This window comes from Oxyura jamaicensis, chromosome 8, assembly GCF_011077185.1.
Source record: "Oxyura jamaicensis isolate SHBP4307 breed ruddy duck chromosome 8, BPBGC_Ojam_1.0, whole genome shotgun sequence".
In the NCBI taxonomy this organism is placed as follows: Eukaryota; Metazoa; Chordata; class Aves; order Anseriformes; family Anatidae; genus Oxyura; species Oxyura jamaicensis.
In genome coordinates this window covers 22376362-22391310 of record NC_048900.1, presented here as the reverse complement: position 1 = coordinate 22391310, position 14949 = coordinate 22376362, and the positions used below count along the sequence as shown (strand labels likewise).

The following is a 14949-nucleotide window of genomic DNA, read 5'->3' as shown; positions in this document are numbered from 1 at the left end:
CTGTTAGCCTGTGTTGAAAAACAAATGATGGTAACACTTCTAGCTATACGAAACACCATTTCGATAAAAATCTAGTTACATTCATCCCAGCATTATTTAAATTACTGAGCGTCTCGTGGAATCTTTGTTCTATGCACGTCCTTTCTATGTTAGAAAGGAAGAAAAGAAATATTGCAAATATAATCAAGAACCTACAGCAGAAACAGCCTACAATTTCTTAGCAGAAAGCTAAAGCAACAGATTTCATCTCCTGATAAAAGCTTAGGAAGAACCTATTTATAACTTCTGAATATAAATACTGTATCTAAAAAGAACCTAAGTTCAGACTCTAAAGGATTTTGCTAGATACATAAAAGAAATCAAACTTCACGAAGAGCTGTGTTTGTGAGGGGGTTTCAGCCAGACATCCTGAAGTGTGCAAATGCAACAACAAGGAGAGCCCAGACCATCGGCTGCCTACCACAGCTTGATGCAGTATTCCTGTTCCCACAGTTATGACAGCTGCAAGCCAAAAAAGTCTCCATAAAAGCACACAGGTTGACGGTGCTTAGAGGAATAGATATTTACATGGAAATCTTTAGCTGATCTTCACGCTAAGTGACCGAGTCACATGAGCTAAACACATCATTGTAAAGTCAGCTGAAAGCAGATACAACTCAATCCCATTCACCAGGCTTTTTCTGATCCTCTGCAGAGCCAGTGTGGTCTTTTATTGTGAGTAGCTAATAAATCCTCATCTTGCCGATACCTCCTTCCATCTGCCGTTTTAAACAACTGAATGCTGAATTAGGTCTGCAGAGTCTTTGTGAGCTCCCCAACAGGGCAGGCAGCCACACAGCGGCTGAGCAGGCAGCTCATTTGCATGGAGTATACTGTACCATATAAAAAGCAGCGCGCTACCGAAAACAACTCAATGAGCCACTTGATTTTAAAGGCACAGGATCTTCTTTGGCAAATCGAAGGGGGAAACATCAAGCTGAACACAAAACTGCGTGCCAACTTGAGAACATGGCACCGGGAAGAAGAGCAGCACAAAAACACAGGTAAAGCTCTGTCTGGGTAAAAGCAGACTGAACCATAAGATGATCCTATTTCTCCACTGCAGTATTTTGGATGGATTTCAGCGTTACTTCCTGCACTTTGCCACCAAATACTCTTCTTCAGAAAAGGAATCCTAACAATATGACTTCACTTACCAGAAATCAGTGTCAAACAAATTGTATTTTTACTAGAAATCCCATGGAAATTAAACATTTTGGCATGCATACTCGCCTACATTACATGCATTTTTCCATTATATTTAGTCTATAATGCATTTTAGGAATATTTGTATTAAACCACGCACTAGCAGCATCACTGATTTTTACCTCTTCTAAGGCCACCAGCATTAAATAACATATACTGTGAGAGGAATCAAGTAATCTTAAGAATTAGGTGATACCTTTCACATGGTATTTTTTTCCTCTATCAACCGCCACATGAAACAATTTAAGCCTGATAACACAATAGTATATAGTTCCAATTATTTCTATACTATAATTGAAAACATTTCCATTAGCACATATAAATCTAACCCTTCATGGATTATTTACCTTAGTATTCAGGCATTGGCAATTCTCAAAATGTCTTCACAAGTGCCTTATAATTGATTGAGGCTGGCACAAGTCTCAGAATACCATGAGAATCATCTGTTCTCTTCCAAATTTCAAGCTTTCTTGGGGAGAATGCTTTCAAATTGGCTGCCTGCCACACTTACCAGTTTCTGGGGTTGAGAAGCCAATCAGAGCTACTGCAAAAAAAAAAAAAAAAAAAAAAAAAAAAAAAAAAAAACAGGCATGGTTCTTCCTCCAGCTTCCCTCTCTCCTTCCCTTCTTCTGAGCAAACAATCCTTATTGAAATAGCAGATCAAAAACTATCACCAAAAAAATCCCAAATGTGATGACTACAATTTTCTTCTTTCCTATTTAACTATTAACAGTCATCCACTCTCCCTTTTCATTCCTTCAACAAAATCAAAAGTAATCACAAAAATGGGTGGGAGAGAAGATTCAGTACCAAACCGAATCAAGTGAAGGACAAACGCAATTTAAAAGCAGTTCTCTGATGCTGATTTTTTTCCTCATGAAACATTACCTTTAGAAATTTATCTGACATTTTGTCAAGAGACTACTCCATCCTCTAACACTCATTTGAGCATCTTAAGAGATCTGCAGGTAAGTTTCCAATCCAAGACAAGAATGTATTCATATAAAAATTTCACTAAGAGAAAGTACAGACGTATATTAAAGAAACTGAAGTACATAAAATAGAATTTTATCATTTATATAAGAAGTCATAAGACAGATTTCTCCAACCATTCTCAGATGCAGGCACTATTTATAAAGGGTCTAATAAACTATCTGTTTATCAGAATAAAAATTCAAAATCAGGAGTCGTGTAATCTTTGAATCCTTTAAGAATCATAGTATCTACCTTAGCATTCAATCTCACTAAGGAAAAATGGAATTAGAAAGGGGGATAAAAAGAGGGAGACTGACGTTACTGGTGAACAAACTGACTAACTCCTAACTCAGTTCTTCCTTCTTCCATCAAACGAAAAGAAACCTGGGGTAGACTTTCTTTTCTCCTCAGCAAGGAGAGAAGAAGAGGGGCAGTATGATACTGGGTCATTTGGCTGTAATCTAACCAATTCCACAGCAGAGCCTTCCTATCCTCCTGCTAAAATCCTCACTAAGGCACAGCTAAAAGAAAAAAAAAAAAAAAAAAAAAAAAAAAAACAGTACAAAGTCCATGTAGGATGATTTACATTCTTTGAGACACTGTATAAAACAGACGTACACTTGCATTCCCCTGTTGTCCTTCAGGAAGGAAAGGCATAGTTGTGCCAAAGGCTTAATTCTCATCATTCTGTAACTTTTCAACTAATTAAGAAAAAAAGTGCTTAAAAAGAAAACGTAACTTACACATATATTTTCTACCACAGTCTGAAATAGCCGTCATGTGTCTTTCTGTATACGCAGAAAGTTTTCTCCAGTGACCTTTTACACAGAGCCCCAAATAAAGTATTTGGCTGCAGCACTCTGAGAAGCTATTCAATCTTGACTTGAAGGCATCAAAAAATGGAAAGAGGCAGGAACTTCCAGTAACTGTGTTCCTGCAATGGTTAACTTGATGAGTAGGGAAGGGCAGCTTATAAGCTTTCCATTTCCAGAATGAATTACATGGGGCTATCAGCAATTTCCAAAAAAAAACAAAAGGAGGTACTTCTCTGCACAACAGTCACATTGTGATATTTGTTACTGTAAAAGGCTAAAAAAGCTTCACATGAACATGGCTAAAAGTTTTGGACAAATTCACTGAAGATTCATGAATTCATGAAGAAATACAAAGAATTCTCAAAACAGAAAAACACACATGAAGAAACCACAAAGAGCTGCAAGTATTCAGGAAAAGGATTCTGCCTTAAGCACCTGCAATCAGCTGCTTTCAGAGTGAAGCTAACCCAGTATAATCATTTTATCTTTTTATTCATGTAGAAAGAGCAAAAGTAGTCTTTGGTGAAGACTGCATCTCGAAAGATGAACTCAAAGGAGCTAGGGGTAACAGAGAAGTTGGAAAATGAAAAATAGTTCTAAAAAGCATGTGATAGCTCTGACAGCTCATGTAAACCTCAAACAGACCAAGAGAACCCACATGTCATAAATGAGCAGTATGAGTATCGTGGTATTGTCTCTGTATACAACACTGATGAGACCGTTACAGAAAATCATGTCAGGTCCTACATTTCAAGATGAGCATTGATAGAATGGAAAGATCTAAAATAAATATTTTCAGGGCAGAAAACCAGATCAGAGTTGGACTTCAGGAACTCTCCTTATCAGGAACTTTACAGAAAAGTCAACAAGTATGACAAGACATTCAAAAACATTATGAAGACATGGAATTTTACTCCATACAGATTAGGCAGCATCCAACCCTACCCGACAGTGAAAATAGATGAAACATCTTGGTGGTCCGACCACTTTCTACTCACGTTCCAAAAGGAAAATCAACTCTAGGAAGGATCTTGCATTTACATTTCAGTCAGAACCTTCACTTCACTTTACATAATATGGAGTATACTCCAAGAACCTTTCATTTCTGTTGGTAAAAAGAAATCTTTTCTCAACCATCCTGATTCAGACCACATCCTACTGACAGCTACCAAAATCTATTACACTTCTGTCTTGTAGAAGAAGAATCTGGAAGGTTAGAACAGTTCCAGTAACTATGTCTGAAGATGACTAGAGTTTTCCATCCGTTAACTTCAGTAAAATCAAAGAAACAATTCTTTCAGTTGTTCTGTAACCCAGTGGTATTTGGGTAGTGTCAGTAAAAGATGACCAAAGGCATACCAATTTCACTGTTAGGAAAGCAATGACCACAGGAGACGCTATTAAGTAGTTCCTATGTACAATGCATCTTGCAAGAAAACAATTGAGAAATTGTGAACAAGCTATTATCCTATTACTCACATTTTCTAATCACCAAAGAAACTGCCAAGAAGGGAGATAATCAAGAAAGGAGTCTGCATCTACTATATTGGAGCGTGCATATTCGGATGCACAATGAAGCAGCTGTATAGAATCACATCTTCAAGTGTTCATCTTTTAGCTGTTTTCAGTTAGTTTGTTGTATTATCTAGGCTGAACATAAAACACCTTTTACATATCCTAAACTGTAATTGAAAGTGGAAGCAAATTTCAGGAATCACTCAATATTCACTCAAAAAGTTCCATCCAGTTTATTCAAAATGAACTAAAACATGAAGAGCAATTAATTTTGCTATGACTTTGTGTTTCTTTCAGGTCACTGCATCCTGACATCTTCTGTGGTGTGTACCATCATATCAGACTGGAGAACTGCCCCTACCATAAAAGCAAAACCACCAAAGGCTATCTTGGCAATCAACTCATTACACTGTGGATCAAAGCTTTGTGTACTCCCTAGGGTAGTTTAAGTGAATTCAGTAGCTGCACACCTTACACTCATAACGCTAGAGGTCTAAGTCCATCAACACTGACAGCTTATACAACATGTAACGAAGCTGCTTGTGATATTTAATATTTGCTACAGAAACACCAGAAATCATCTCAACACAACTTGGACCCTGCTTATGGGGAGATGTGGAGTGAAGAAATTCTGCGCTACACAATAGGATGATCCAATGATGAAGATCAATTTATGGATCATTTCCCACACAAAAAGAGCACTCATGTTCAAAATCAGGCAACAACACCTACAGCTTTGAAAAGAACAATACCTTAACATAGCATTATGAGATTCAAAATTCAAACTTTTCATGAGTCAAAACTCATTATTTTTCTTACTCTATTTAGCAAAAAATAAAAACAACAGGACATCAGTTTGTGGTAATCTTTAAAGATACAACACTTCCTTATATAACACATCATCTGCTGGGAAAAAAAGATCACTTTCTGGAAGATTATTAGCTGACAAGTACAATGGAATGTTTTTCTTAAATCTTTGGTAACATTTGTCTGTGCAACCAAATGAGCCAAATGTTTCACTGTCAATCTGAAACCGAAGTATTTGGGGGTTTTTATTTATTTATTTTGATCAAGCTATGTTTATCCAGAGATTTATAAACGTGTCCCTTTGCGACAAACTGACAGACTACAGAAACAAGGAAGGTTGATGAGGTAACTTGTTTAAAAAAACACACACACATACACACACATAACTTGGCAGTCAACCTAAGGAAACTCGCCTGACAGCTTGTCTGAATTTCTTCTGGATTTCCTGCCTATTTACAGCATTCAATTTGAGAAACTAAGACCTTTGGAGCAACGCTGTGCATTGACAATGAATTGTAATAGGAACTCATTCTGAACCACAACAAATGCTGCTTATGAGGCTTGGTCCTAGGGAGAAAAGTGGTAAGAAAATGCCTAAAATCCTCCAGTTTTCCACAATACTCGAGCTTTCACAGCAAATTTTCTGTTTCCAGTTTATTAGGTTTAGATTCCTGTGCAGAACTGCCCCATCCCCCACACCCAATCCACTATGGAAGGCGGCTCACCCACTCCTCTGCCATACAAATGTAGATTTGCTGACGGTAAGGGTTGAGGAAAGGCTTCATTCAACTACAGCCCAACTGTTTTCATGCTGTACCATAGAAGGTATATTCAGATGAGACACCAGCTTCCAGGCAGAAACACGTTCCTTGGCTCAAGCCACCTAGAAAGCTAACATCTTTGGAAAGGCATCTTCAATTAAACTTTAATATTTACATAAGATGTTGTATTCACTATGTAAACATTCTTGTTCTGAAGTTAAAACTGGCATTAGGACAGAATGGAAACTAGCTTCTCTGATGTTACATTTCAAATACAATTCCATTTTTAAAGGAAACACTTGTTCTGATAGGTGGAGAAGTTATTGCTGCAAATCTGAAGGAACAACTTCTGTTTAGTATGTGTTTAGATGACATTGCCAAAATCAGGACTCTGTTACTAGATTCTGGGATAGTTCTCACGCTTTAGAGACATTTGGACTTGAAAATCAGTAACAAATACCTTTAATTGGAACATGAAGAAAGCCAAAGCTCAAGGACCTAGTACCAACTCATGTCCCATTTCCCTAATGAAAGTTATTCATATTTACTGAAAATGTGATAGAAACAACAAAATCTGTAGTTTCAAGAATCCCATAGAAAAGAACACTGTACAGCCAGTTAGCCTGTGATCTATTTAGCCACAGAAACTGGTTCTACGGAACGAAAAACTTGGGATGGATGTCATATCTCACGTAGGCACACCCTAAGAAAACTTTACTATGCAGAAGGCTTCCTCAAGCATCCTCTTCAGTTCTTCCACATTCCTGGCTAATGGGACTTTTTCTGCAGCCCCCCACAGCAGCAGCAGTTCTCACATACTAACTTGCCCTTCCTGCAAACTCTTCCCAAACTTCTGCTTCTGATCCTTACTTCATCATTAAAGCCACGTTTGACTTTCAAGACCAAGCTAGACAAGTTTTTGCATAGAAATAGCGCTTCCTTCACAGAGTTAAAGAGTTATAAGGACAAGAAATCACAGAGGTATATGACTATACCAAGCTGTATTTCACTTTCTTTTGTCGTTGTGCACACTAAACTCTTCAGAACAAAAATGTGATGCTTGGCAAAATAGCTTCTTCTCTTATATTACACTAACTTAACATCTACAAGTAAGGAATTAAACTGTCGACATACCCATTAGGAAAAAAAAATCCATTACAATTAACTTATTTTTCTTTGATCACTCCACTCAGAACAGAGTCTACAGCACTGAACATATTCTTCCAACTTAATCCACACACAGTTCATAACAACGTATCTTAAATACGTGCATGGTTTTACCCTCATTTCCAGCTGACATTTCAAGTGCTTAGACAGGTCTCCATGCCATTAAATCATACCACTTTGTCTGCTTAAGACCAATAACATTGATTCAAACACTGTGTCTGAAAGAAATACTTGAAAATAAGCCAGAACATTTGGGGATAGAAGATTTTACTCTCCCCTGCTCTCCTTGTCCACACTGGGCTAAGCGTATATTGATATGCAGGGAAATGCCTTACAGGCAGGTTTTTGGCTGATGGGTTCTGACAGATTTTTATTCTTCTCTTTTTGCTGCTATAGAAAAACTTCTGCTATACATTTCCCAAAATTTTGTCATCCTCCCTTAAAATGCTAGATGACTTAAAAGTTTGTTGTTTTGTTGGTTTTTTTCTTTGTAAATCGAAATCCTTTTTCCCAACATTTATTCAGTACACACACACACACAAAAAAAAAAAAAAAAAAAAAAAGGCACTGATAAAGCAATGAATTCATTTAGGATTTCAAAGGTTTGCAAGTGCAATGACAATTTTTTTCTTCTCTTCCGCCAGGATATGTCAGACCTCCAATTTTTAAGAGTTCTTCTGTGTATTTTTCTTTGAAAGCTATTTTTCTCAAAAAATCCTAGATGCATAAAAATTTGGCACTCTCTCACACTTTATTTTTTTACTTTTGTTCAACAAAACCTATTACATTTAGTCAGGGGAGAGGAAACAAAAAAAAGAGATGTTGACTTAGTGCCCCAAAGCATTTTCTCAGAGGAAACGTGTGACATTCATTATTTTAAAAGGTGTGCGAAGACAATCTCTTTCCATAAAACCAGCAGGAAAAAAAAAATATGTAAGGCTTCATGTTAAAATGAAAAAAAAAATATTTTACATTTATTGCAAATTACAGCTACACGTATTCCAAATTCAGTTTAAACACACAGTCATTATGCATGATGTTACAATACTGCCACATCCAACAACCAACACTTGATAAAAAAAACAAACGTGCTTTATTTCAACAGCGACGGATTCACAATATATGATCTTTAAAGTGTTCAGACGTCCTATTGAATTAATGCAACATTGAGCTTTGTAGTTACAATCTTTCATTCTTTGTTTAAAGAAGTAAATAAATCAAAGCTCACCAGTACAAAATTAAAATATGACATTCAGGCATCGTTTGAATTGTCACCTGGGCTTTTGTCTCAAGAACTGACAGGGAATATCAATGTGTTAATTGAAACAAGCAGTATGCAATCCACAGGACATTTTTAGCATATGTTTCCTTCTAAGGGCTGACAAGAGCTTTCTTGAATTTTTCAGCACTAGAGGCTAAGGTTTCCATTTTCAAGCTAAAAATACAAATAAAAATGTTGTGTATTTACATAAATATATACTTTCTCAGCTGTATCTTTCCACAGAAATCACAGACAATATTGTATCTGTTTTAAGACCTCAATAAAGAAAACAGGAGTATGGCAACAGTTGCATGAAAGTGTTGAAAAAAATCTTTAAAGCTGAATTTCTCTCCGTAATTTGAAAGGCCCAGAAAAATAAATCAAATCAGAAACCTAGCTCCATAATGGAACATTCTTACTGATGAAGGAGAGTGAGCTAGTGGATGTAACAAGGCAAAGCTCAATACTCAAAGCTATCATAATTTAAAATTAGATATAATTATCCTTAACAAAACCAGGCACTGTGGAAAGGGGCTTTGGAACAGCTGCTCCTCTTCAATTTAAATGCTCATTTGTTTTACATTGACCTAGAAATCAGTACCCTCCTAACCAAAAGCCAATTAGATAATAGTCTCTCTTTGAAGCTTGTGGAATACAATTTTTTAAAAATGTCTTTAATACCAAAAAGCAAAGAAATAAAACTGCAGATGATGCCACAAGTACACTCTGCTTCACGACGCACAACCAAAATCTGAGGGTTCCCCCCTCCTCCTGCTTTCTTAAAGGGTCAGATTTACGGCCCAGGAAAGACACTCATCACTTCCTTGCGCTAACCTTTCAGTGCAGTCTCAGTCTGGGACAGTCACAGAATTCTGCGAAGAGGGCACATGGAAAGATGTTCCGTTCGCTGCATCAGCTTCCTATCGTTCCCTCCACAGATAAAAAGTAATACGCCAAACTGACAACGAGGAAGTATTACAAGAAGTGTTTCAAAAGCTGTCCTTCCAACCTTGCCAGAGTTAGGTCACTAACATCCATGCTTTTAGAGACAGAAAGACATCAGGTTCTTTCAGTACTACAATATAAATAAGTTGCTTCTCGAGCAACAGAATTAAAAACACCTGGTTTCCTACAGACTCAATTTTTTCTTTTGTCATCTTGCTTCCTCCTGTGTACTTTAAAAGCAGCTTTAGCTCTCCGATTTTGCCTGCACCCAAAGGAGACAGCATGTCCCCCAGCTAATCGGAGAGCCGTGTGCTCTGTGATATTTGTGTCAGCCAGTGCTATCAAGCCACAATAAACAATGAACTGCATCTCTCTCAGAGAGAACTTGCAGGGCTGTCTCCTACTCGGCTCCAATTCTTATGAAATTGCAATTACAATTATTTTTGACATTTCTTCCTCTTTTCAAGCCTGGATAAAATTGGCCAGAGGCTTGGAAGTTGCCAGGAAAGAAGGAACAATTGTACTAACTTTGATTCCCTACCACTGTTCAGTGTTTCTTGCAATCGTAATCATTTACGCCATTACTTTCAAATTTGGCTAAAGCCAATGCCAAAAATACATGTGCACCCATAGATCTCTTCCAGCTCTGGAGAGACAAAATGATGTTGAGAGACAGTTTGATTACAGTCAAGTACAAAGCCATAATTTCTTGGTCATGATTTCTTGGTCTTCTGAGTCTTGGCACCATCCCTAGAGAAAATTCTTTCCATGAAAAAGATGGAGGGCCTTTTCTATATGCATCAAAAAAAGAAGCTTCTCAGAAAGCTGGTAACATACCGACTCTGACAGGATCCAGGACAAAACTAATTATGGCAGGAAACTACATTAGAAAACAGAGAATTCAATTCTACCACAACATTAGGACTTCAGAGGAGAAGAAAACTGGCAACCACCAGCAGCAATCTACAGTTGCATGCTGAAAAATTATCTGCTAATGTCAAAGTCTTAATATTGAAAGGAAACTTCCAAAATTGCCAATATTGTCAAGTAAAAAAGCTTATATTGGCAGCATGATCTGATAGCAGAATGCAAAGTACGAGGTAGAATTCAAAGGAAGGAGACACTCTTTCCAAAACAGGTGGTGAAGCTGAAGAAACCTCACTCTCCTAAGGCTTCCTTCTGAAGATACTGAAATGGAAAGCAACTGAAGAGAAGTGTGAAGTAGGGTGAAAAAAAAAAAAAAAATGTGACAACAGCAGCATGATTCTAAATATACCTCAAAGTTATCTGGCATCAGCATCAGTTTATTGTAGAAATTTGCTCTGTTCTATGCTACATGGAAGAGCCTTGCTGCTGAATTTCCCACACAAGCAGTCCAGTTTCCTTCCCAGTACTGCCTTCAAAGCTCTTTTTGTAACAGGAAGAAGAGTGGAGAAGTCCAAAAAATCCTTTGCTGCCCAGCCAAGCAAGAGTTAAGGAGTAAACAGATTACCCAGGAGGTTTCAGTGCAACCAGCATAACGTCAATCCCAGGCAAAATAATTATTTTAATCCTGTATCAACTTTTCCAAGTAAAGTGAGAAAGTAGAAATAACATCAGTTGTTGAGACTGTTCTGGAAAATAAGGTTCCAAATAAATCGCTGCCATTTCTGAGAAGAGTTCTTAGGTGCTTTTGGATAGGGGGAGCGAGGGAGGATTAAATTACTGCCTCTGCTGATAAAGTAAACATGTAAACATCAGACTCAGAATTCTTTGGAGCCTTTAACTTGCCACCAAACTACATTTCTAAAAAATGTATCTCTGGGAAACAGCAAAACTGTCTGGATTAAGAACCAGCCAGCCAATTGAATTTTAAAAAGTAGCTGTCAGAAGAAGAATCAGTACTGAATAGGACCGTTTTGTGTCAACAGAACAGTCATGCATATAAGACTATTCAGCATTTTAATTGATGACCTAGAAATAAATATAAAACCACTGATGAAAAACTTTCTGTAAGAGCAGAGTATAAACAGTGAGATCAGCACTGTCAGGGTTATCTGAATGACTCGGTAAGGCTGATCTATTCAAATGCTGTTTAGATACAACCAAATGGTTAATTGCACTAGTAACAAGCAACTGTAGCACAAAGGGAACACCTGCATGTCTAACTCCACAGATTCCTTCTGGATCCCTTTTTTTAAACATTGGTACCACCTCTGCCAGTTTCCAGTCCTCAACTACTGAAACTATTTTAAGCAATAGGTTACACAGCACAATTAGTGGTTCACATGTTTCATCCCTGAATTGTGTCTAAAGCCATGTCATTATCTCCTTTTATTCACTGAATTAACAGCCTCCTTTATCCTGTTTTTAACCACTCCACTTTCCTTTTAACCATTCTTAATTGTCCTTTGCAGGTGGGAAGAGGAAACAGCATTTCTCTGTGCCTCTAACAGGAGGTCCTTAACTAGGTTCCCTAGAGCCTATAAAGGAGCAGGTCTCTTTGCTGAGGTTCCTTGCTCTTCCACAAGCTCTCTCCTAAATCAGTTCATCTTCTTGAAACTGAAAGCAACTATAGTAGTTTTTTCTGATTATTTTTAGTTCTGCCTGCATATATTTATTTCAGTTGCTATTAAAGGGTGGCTTTTGACTTACATTTTGAACTAGAACTGAGCACTGCTAAGGATAAAAGCAATGCTGCCAGTTACACACAAGTAACTGAAACCTCCTCCCACTAAGATGTCATTCTACAATGCCTGAGTCTCCTCAGCACACTGCAGTCGGCGCCACTTACCCTGGTCACATAGTAGGTAAGACAGACCCTGGATTACTACTACTTAATCAGATACAGGTTTCAACCCTGATGCAGCTGGGGTTGGGGATTCCTTTAAACACCCAGCACCACTCAGCCACAATATAGTCTTTCACACTTATTTTCTTTGGGGACAAAATACTGGGATGCAAGAACTTGATGTAAATGAAACAGCCAGTCCTCAGAATAAAATGCTCAAATTCTGACGTGGTTATGTGATTAAAGTAATTACCCAGAAAACAGATAGCAAAAAAAATATAATTTTACTTAAGGCTAGTGGGCATTATTATACACTTTCCACTCCTCTGGACTGAGGTATTCAGCACAGAGCAGCAGCTCCGAACAAAAAGCTTGAGCTCAATTATGTAGCTTGGGTGGAATCAAGTTAAATCAACTTCCTCCATTTTAGTTAACACAAAACAGAGCTTAAGTTTAATCATCCATTCAGTACTTGCTCCAGAACATGAAACTGAGATTACCTACATTTAAACCCCCAACCAACCGGAGAAGTTTCCTGATGAGCAAAGAAAAATGGAGCTAAAAATTACTTAAGGTTGTCCACAACCATTCTCAGATGGAGATTTCATGCAATACAGGCAAAGCTTGATGATAAAAGCCTTGGTTAATAATGGGACAAAAAAAGAAATCAGATAGCAGATGGAAGGTCATGCATCATTAATGTACTTAATTGAAGAAGATATGCACCACAATTCTTTTCTCTTGAAACTACTATAATTTATAGTATAGTACGCCAATCTTGTACCTGTGTTTTAAATTCAGAACACCCTACATCTTAGTTTATTTTGAAAGCCAAATTATTTGAGTGAATTAAAGCAAAACAACAAAAACTTACCTAAAACAACCAAATGGTTACTCAATTTTATGTTGCGAATGGTCATTTGAGCAGAATTGAAGAGCTCATGATTCTAAGCACTACATTTAGCAAGGAAATACTACAGAAACAAAGGCTGTATGAGAACTAGTTACTGTATGATTAAAAAAAAAAAAAAAAAGTTAGGTGCAAATTTTGACCAACAATAGATCTGTAACATAAGATACAACACTATAGCTTTCACCTTAAGATCTCCAGTCCAGTAGCCCACAGCCCAAAGAATGTAGAGTGGAGAAGAATTAAGGACGTCACAGAAGTAATATACTTGTACACAAAGCAGTCTAACTCAGAACTTTTCTAGCTACTGTCAAATAATAAGAATGAATATTTACTGGGGGGAGTTTTTTTCCTGTTTTCTGGAGATAGGGGAAGCCACAGAAAAAAAATCAATACTTATGGGAGAATGTAGTAAGAACACAAACTTAGGGACATCAGAATAGTCAGGAGTCTTAAAAAGGATCCAGCTCTCGCTAGAGATAGCACAGTATACAAAGCTGCAAACAGGCAACCAAGGTTTGCAACACTGATGAAATGAAAGCAGTAATGAACACTTTGACCTTTGCCTCTGACCCCTGGATTCTTGACACAGTGATAAAAACACTATGTATTTTCCTTGGCAACACTCATTAAGTAAATTAGTTCACTTATCAATATTCAGAAAATTTGCCAAATTTGCCAAAAGTATCTTTGCAGAGTTACCTTCTTACATTTGCTTCTACTAGAAGACAGCGTGAAAACCTTAGTGTGTGCAGTGTAACCATATTTGTGTAAACTAACAACATAGCTGCATACCTTTAACATAAAGAGTACCAAATCCTTCCTTCTAATTGTGAGTAAAGACAAATACAGAAAACACCTCAGATTTAAAGTTGTGTGTTTTATTTAAAATCCAAGGCAGAAAATTTTAATTTCAAGTTTCACACAATACTTGGTTTCCATGGGCAAATTATGCAACTCTGCAATTGGGGTTCATCATGTAACTATTTTTTATTGTTGCTATACCATATGACCTCATTAAAATAATGAGGTTTGAACATTCGTGTCTTCAATTAGAGCTTTGTAGCTTCAAGCAGTTAAAGAACAAATGCTGCCATTAACCTAGAGCATACCCCTCAAATACGCACCAAATACATTAACAACGTTACTGAATCATGAGGTCATTGTGAAAATGTATGTCTCAGTGGATTCCATCACAAAGCAAAATCTTGAGGATTTTAATAGGATATTATTTAAGGTATAAAATTAAAATCTCTCATTAAGTTATCTCAACAGCTCATTTGATTTATCTGGCTCAAAAATATTTTAAAGGTTATTTTAGGTTAATTACATTTCACATCCTTTCATGACAGATCTGAAACCCTGTACTTCTTTCAATCCTCTATTATAAACATTTTCCCCTTGCCAGAACTTTACTGACAGCCAGTAAAGTTCACACTGACACACATTTTTGCATACTTGCACTACAGTTTCAACATGACAGCATTTTATATTCATGTTGTACACAGAATCCATTTTTATTTTTTTCCCAAAATGGAAACTTGGTCACTGCAATAAACAACGAAAGCAAGAAGCACCTCCGTCAGTTGTTCCTCACTACTTACTTATAAGGCACCTTAGGTAAATTGGTTTATTTCAAACACACAACAAATTTTGCTTTTGCATACTTAGCCAGCCACAACTGCTTTTCAGTGAACAAAATTTTGATCAATCCAAAATGTTGCAATACAGTAATCCTCCTCATGTATTCCCAAAAATAAACAAAGCTTTGAAAAAAC

The 14949-nt window shown here is 37.1% G+C and overlaps 1 protein-coding gene across 8 annotated transcripts in view; it reads right to left on the bottom strand.

The window, feature by feature from the left end:
• MAST2 (microtubule associated serine/threonine kinase 2) overlaps nt 1-14949 on the bottom strand; it is a 189289-nt gene that overhangs the window by 142312 nt on the left and 32028 nt on the right. The gene's annotated exons all lie outside the window — the stretch shown is intronic.